Source organism: Lycium barbarum, chromosome 1 (genome assembly GCF_019175385.1).
Source record: "Lycium barbarum isolate Lr01 chromosome 1, ASM1917538v2, whole genome shotgun sequence".
NCBI lineage: Eukaryota > Viridiplantae > Streptophyta > Magnoliopsida > Solanales > Solanaceae > Lycium > Lycium barbarum.
The window spans coordinates 167,517,918-167,525,326 of record NC_083337.1 but is presented as its reverse complement, the minus strand read 5'-3'; positions in this window follow the sequence as shown (position 1 = coordinate 167,525,326).

The following is a 7,409-nucleotide window of genomic DNA, read 5'->3' as shown; positions in this document are numbered from 1 at the left end:
TGTGCCTTACTTTATTTTGGGTCAATAACCATTGACCACTCCACACACTCTACACGGCTAGCTTTGTCCCTTTAATGGACTGATTTTTTTTTGTTTGGTCCCCCTCCCCCCCCCCCCCCCCCCAATCCCACTTAATAATATAATAGTGGTTAATTTAATACCCATTTTTCATTTGTGCTTCCATGCCAAACGAAATTGTAGTTAAATTATGACTTGAAACGAAACCGGAAGTTAAAATCTCTACTTCGTATCTTAAAATAGTCTTGTCTTTAACTTGTCACGTTTAGTTTAAAACGTCCCAATGTATGAAAATATAGGATGTAACAACTACTTGGTGACTTTAAATCCCAATATGCATGAGCTAAAAGAATCACTTATGGAATGGAGGAAATAGTATATAGAGTACTACTTGTTATATTAGCATGTTCTGTTCATGAATTTATTGTCACTATAATATTGAAAGCGTCGTTCTACCTATGAATAATATATCATTATTCATTAGTGTTGTAAGCTCATATGATTTTTTTTTTTTCATCCAAAAGAATATTCACCAGTCACCTAAAATGATAATTACAAAAAATTTCTTATAATATAAGTAGAATATAAAATGTGAAAGATAACTTTATACTAGGTAAAATAAAACAAAGAATTATTAATTAAAAATAAATAGATTAATGAGGGATATACTGGGTAAATTTGTATTAATGGTGGGGATATTTTTATCTTGAAAAAAAAATCTGCTTCTCCCCAACCGTAGAAAAATTGCTTCTACTTCACTTTAAAGCAGTTTTATTTATTGGTCAAACACCAAATATCCAAAAAAGTGCTTTTTTTAAAATTAAAAAAAAAAAAACTCTTTTGGCCTCAAAACCGCTAGGACAAACAAGCTCTAAGTGTCTTAATTTAACTCAGTGGCGGAGCCAAAATTTTACTAAGGAGGTTCAAAAACATAGAGAAGTAAACACATGAAGAAGTCAAGGGGATTCAACATCAACTATATATACATAAAAAATAATTTTAACCTTCTATATATAGTGTAATTTTTCGCCGAATGGGGTTCGGTTGAACCCCCTCGGCCTAACCTAGCTCTGCCTCCGGTTTGACTGGGCACAGAGTTTAAGAAATAAAGTGTCATGCCCCGAACCATGGTTTGGACGTAACACGGCACTCGGTGCCTTACTGCATGTGACCGAGCGAACCACATGGCTTGCTGAATCATCACATAACATAAGTGGAATATAACGTGAATGCATGATGAGCCTTTATAAAACGTAGTAAGTCATAATACTTAATAAAAATACTTGTTTAAACATGAGTGCGGAAATAACATGAATGAGCCAAAATGGCTATACGACTCCGAATGTCTGACATGACATAACTGACTTGTCTAGTCTATGAAACCTCTATCATGAGTCTGACTGGAAGACATACTTACTGGGACAAGGCCCCCAGGATACCTTAGTTGCATAACTAAACATAAAACCAAAGTTGACTAAACCCCGAATGAGATAGGGCTCACCAATAAGTTAATACGAATGCTGTCCTACTGAGCAGATGTGTCGTCCTGTATATCAGTACCTGCATCGTGAAATGCAGGCCCCCGGGCAATAAAAAGGGGACGTCAGCACATTGAATGTACTGGTATGTAAAACAGCTGAAAGAAATAACATGGGACATGGAATAACATGATAAGAACTGAAACTGAAAACCTGGACATGAATATGAGTGCATACATATATATATAAAACATGGTAAAAATATCATAAGTAGGGAGAGCAATAACTTATAACCGATCCATGGTCTGGTGCTTGCGTCCCGCCAGCAGAACACTCAATCCTTGCTAGGGAACATGAGATTTAATAAAATATGAAAGGATCCAGTCATTATGAGAGATCGTCCGGGACATGGGTGGAGCGATCGTCATCCTACGGTGGCTACGTAGTTTCAGGCTATCTGAAGCCCTCCTCGGTAATTAATGCAACTCCCAAAACATGAACATGTAAAATAGTGGCACTTGCTGCCCATGGTATATCATGAATCATAACTTACTTGTACATGGTTTTCATGAATCATAACTTGCTTGTACATGGTTTTCATGAATCATAACTTGTAAATATAGCTTCATAAGATAACTTGTCATAATCTTGCAAAACATGTTTTTGGTTCATGAGTAATAACAATAGTTCGTAATCATATATATATATATATATATATATATATATATATATATATATATATATATATATATACTTGACTTGAAAACATGCTTGTAACTTGCTGGATGAAATCATAAAGTTTCATATAAACATAATGAGAACACATGAGGAAGAATTCATGATTCATGGATTAAGCTGGGATTCCTAATAACCGTAATGGAAGATTAGGAATACAATAACGAATATAGATACAAGATTCATGTACATAAATACATAACTACGGGCTACCAATATGTTGGATTTAGTGCCCTAGGATTTGAACTTCATGAATATCAAGAAACGGAGCATGGGGAAGAACGTAGAGATTCCCACATGTGGATGGAAGTTCTACATACTTTAACTTCCTGCTTTTGAGCGTATCACAATGTCCTTCAATCCCTTCAACTTTAATCTATAGCAATACAGGTCATAGGGACTCTATATTAGCAACAATATCCATGCTTTGTTCATCTAAACATTTTATCAAACACTTGGTAGGCATGAAGCTCCACAACCTTCATTAATGGTGTTTTCTTCACCCAATCCCCACTCTATTACTTCTAGCTGATTCTACAATCTCAATTAGGTGTAATTAACATCATTCTTCATCACCCACATGAATACAACAATCTCAAGTCAACAATCCAAAAACTCTAGCATAGTTCATATAATTCTCTTATCAAACCCATTTACTATTCTCCCAAGAATTCATCAATTCACAACTATAAATGATTAGGGAGTAGAAACATTACCTTTTTGAAGTCCAATCCTCTTGAATTCAGGTTCTAGGGTTTTCCACATCCAACAATAATGTTCCAATCACAACTCTATGGATTTGAAGGGTTTACTCAAGTTAGAAAGGGATTAGGGACTTGGATTCAACCTTGAATCATGGTAAAAACTTACCTTGGAAGATCTTGAGGTTTGGGACTTGTTCTCTATGAGTTTAGAGAGAATTTTCGTGAATGGGGTGTTGGGGAAATAAACCCCAAACCCCAAATATAACAAAAAAACGTGTAAACCCGAAATTGACCTGTTTCGCGATGGTTCCGCGATGCGGGTGCATCGCTCAACATTCTGCAGCTAAAAACTCAGAGTTACGCGATCTGTCAGCGAAGCGGGGCCATCGCGCGCTCTGCCACGCGCCCTCACGCGCCCCGAGAAACGACGAGTGTCGGTTCTGCACAGTGTTCGGTAAAATAGGAATAACTTCTTGTACATAGCTCCGTTCAAGACCCATAATATACCGTTGGAAAGTTATTTCAAAGGGCTACAACTTTCATCAAGGAAGTTTTCCCAAATTCCAAATTAATAGAGGGGTTATGGTCGTTGAAATTAAGACCTTCTATAAACTCACTTGCAAACATGCCCCGTAGAGTGGCTTCCAACTTTGCTTTGCCCAAAGACATTTCTTATGACTTGATTGGTTTTCAAAACACTTCCTATAACCCTCATATTGGTTCCATTATATTATCATCTTATAAGTCAAACCTTCGCCCGAAGCTACGAGGTGTTACATAAAGGGAGACTTCTGAATCTTCTGGTCTTAAATGAAAGATGTGTGTAATCCTTTAAATACTTGTGGTCTTAAACTTGCCATGTAAAATGTTAGAATTGGTAAACTTACTAAATATAGAAAGAAGAATTTTTTTTTAAGACATACCAAAAAAGAGAGTAAGACACTTAAACTGAGACCGAGGGAGTAATAAAATTGCATACTTGAAATGACTTTTCTTCAAATATAATTTCAAATATATCCTTTGGGAGAGTAATATAAATCATTTGAGAAAATGTATCTCCCCTTTTTGTTTAATACGAAAATGTATCTCCCCTTCTGTTCAATTACGAAAAAATATACTATAAAAATTCACTCTTTCCATATAATTAAATGTATCTCCCCTTCTGTCTGGTTCTCATATTCCCGAATCTTCAAGAGTCGGTTTAACCGAGTTTGGACGGTTATTTATTGTGGGTCAATTGTTCCTCGTACATTAAAAGAAAACTATTAATGTGCTTATTGACCGAAGGTTCTTCCACATAATAGAGCAGATAAAATAATGCTTGAGAGATGGCGTCTCAGAGTGACGGTGTGTTAAAGTACCAGAAATGGTGGCCTTGACCTATGAGGTGTACCGGCCATTACCAACTGGCCTGGATCCAAGAGTGATGCTCGTCCTGACCTGATGGGTGTCAGGAGTGATGGCGTGGGTCTAAGAAGTTGAATTATGAAAAATATGTAAGAGTTCCATTATTTGCAATTCGACATTATGAGCCCGTTTGGATTGACTTATAAGTTGTTTATAAGCTGTTTTCAGTTTTTTTGAGTGTTTGACTGTCAGCTTAAAGTCATTTTGTACTTAAAATAAGTTTTAAAAAATAATTAGACCCATTTGACTTAGCTTATCTAAAGCAGTTTATAAGCTGAAAACAGCTTATAAACTAAAAAAATAAGCTGAAAACAGCTTATAAACCAAAAAAATAAGTTAGACTATCCCTGTCATACCCCATTTTAACCGGGTTAAATCAGAAGTATAACATATTGGTGATTCCTATTTTTTGTTTATTTTTAAGGAGTCGCCACCTAATTATTTATGGTGAATTAGGACACCTAAAGTTATTTAAGTTATTTTAAAGTTCACTCCATTTTAAAAGTATGCGAAACTTAAAATTCTAGATAAGAATTCAATTAGTCTAAAGGAAGCTATTATGCATCCTTTAAGACCCATTAACAATGGTTAATCCGACCGGACTTATGTTAGTTAGGCTAAGTGTAAATATAATATTTTATAATATTTTAAGAAAATATCTTTATAAGAATTGTTAAAAGTTATAGATAGATATATAGTAATGCTATTTAAAATATGACTTGTAGAAAAATAATAATTGGTATAAAAGAGCTTAGTTGTAAATAAACTGAAGAAAACGCAAGATGGTGCAATGTTTTATAAATATCTGGAGAAAAAAAAATTACACTGACTAACAAATTCAAAACAGTTGTTTGTAAAATTAATTTTAATAAACGTTTAAAGGTTTTATAGAAAGAATATTAGTTTAATGCAAACCGTGTAAAGGTTGTTAACAAATACGTGTTTCAAATGTTAGGAAGAAGCTAAAGTGAAACGGTTATCCACGGAAACTAGTTTGTTTTTCCTTATTTCTCAAAATAAGCTAACGTCAGTGTGTAACATTTTATGATACTCTGGAAGCATATCTGTCTTTCTAACTAACAAGTGCTAAACTTATGAGGACAATTAAACTTCGTTTTAATTTAAGACCTAAATTTGCTAATTAAGACATCCTAATATAAAGTAGGCTCGGTCAAATATAAGCAACATAAGTATTTTTTACAATCACACAGCTAGATAAAGTGTTAGTCACACATAAACAAGCATAAAGAATGGAAGTAAGATAACTAAAGCCACATTTGGCCCCCATAGAAGAGTGCTTTCAGTGGTCCGCCGTTTGGCTAACCATCCACTTTGTTTTCTGTCCAAATGAATATCGTAAGAATGGGAATGTGCATGAAATGTCCAAATGCCGCAGAATCTCAAAGTGAGACTGTTCGGATAACGAGTCTTTGTGGAGACTCCATTTGCTCCGAAGTGTACATGAAAAGAAAAGATAAAGATTAGCATCCAACTGTGACTAGGCTTATTATTTGAACTAAATACCACTCATTAACACGGAAAACTCAATTAACGCAACATGAATTCAGGCTCCAATGGAATTCAAGCAATTAATAATAGCGCCTAACTTATAAGAGAGATAACATTTCCGGACAAGGCATGATCTCAAATTGAATGTTCTCCTCGGCCCAAGTATAGTATCATATTCAAATCAGTGGGACTTTGGTAACAATTTATTCATTTTTCATAAAAAAAAGCATAACAACAGCGCATAGCAGCTTTTGACGTCACTTTTTAAACAAAGCAATAGCTCAATCACGAGCAGCCACAACAAACAACATTGCAGCAACAAACAGTAGCAATGGACAGCCACAACAAAAAAAGTAGGATAACAATAATATTTCAAGAAGGCAACAGCTACTTAGCATAGCAACTGTGGCAAACCATTTATCAAATGAACCATCCACTTAAAGAAAATGCAGTAGTAATTGACTTCAAAATACAGCTATGAACTTAAAGACACCGCGACAAACGGTCCGAAAAATCCATGATGGCAGCCAAACAATTCACATCATACTTTGCTAAATAAGAAGTAAGATTTAAACATGCATTAATCCTAACATACTACACGAAACAAAGAGATTAGAAGAAAAGCCCACATGTCAAGACACATGAATAATAACTAAAAAGGGACTTAAGAATATAGATCTGAACATCCCCATTTTAAAATGTTTTCATATCTGGACAAACACAACATGTTTGCATTTCTTAATTATTTCCATTTAAATGTGCGTAATAGTTAAATAAATTGGCAAGCATGATTTCTAATACACGTTTCTATCACAAAGCTTCACAAACACATCCAACTACATGATCTGAGACATGTTTTTTTTTTTTAAAAAAAAAGAAAGAGACCAACTTTCACAATCAAACTTTTACCAAAAAAAAACAGGGGAATGCGACATATATATATTCTATGGCATGCTATTCAAAATTTACACCAGAAACAAACCAGTAAACATAAGAAATATTCCATAATACAAACATCCTAATACCACAGACTTAACTAAAATGTAAATAAAACAGCAAGTAATCGGCCAGAAACTAATGAAAATAACGAAAGGAGGGAAAATCACCTTTGTTGGGTGCAGCGAACGGGTATCGAGGCCTCGAATCTACACTCGAACTCGAACGAACCCGAACCCGATTAAAGTAACGAAAGTTTCAAAACGAAAAATGAAAATAGAGTAATTGTTGGTAACGGCTAAAGTTCACCGGACAAGGAAAATCAAGTTTGGAAGATGGTTTGTGTCCCTCAAAACACTGAGTAATCCTTCTCTTTCTAAAAATGCTGGATTCTTGTTCCTTTTTTCCCCCCTTTCTGTTCAATCTCCCTCTCCCTTTATAGAGTGAGGAGAGGGGAGCGTATGAGAGAGCTGTTAGGAATGGGAGACAGAGAGAAGTGGAAGGAGCGTGGGTGTGAGGCGTGGGGGACAGGGGAGTGTGGAGGTGCAGAGGCGTGGATGAGGAGAATGAGGTGAGAAAGAGAAATGGGGTAGGCGGCTGGTGAGACAAAAGAAAGAGAGTG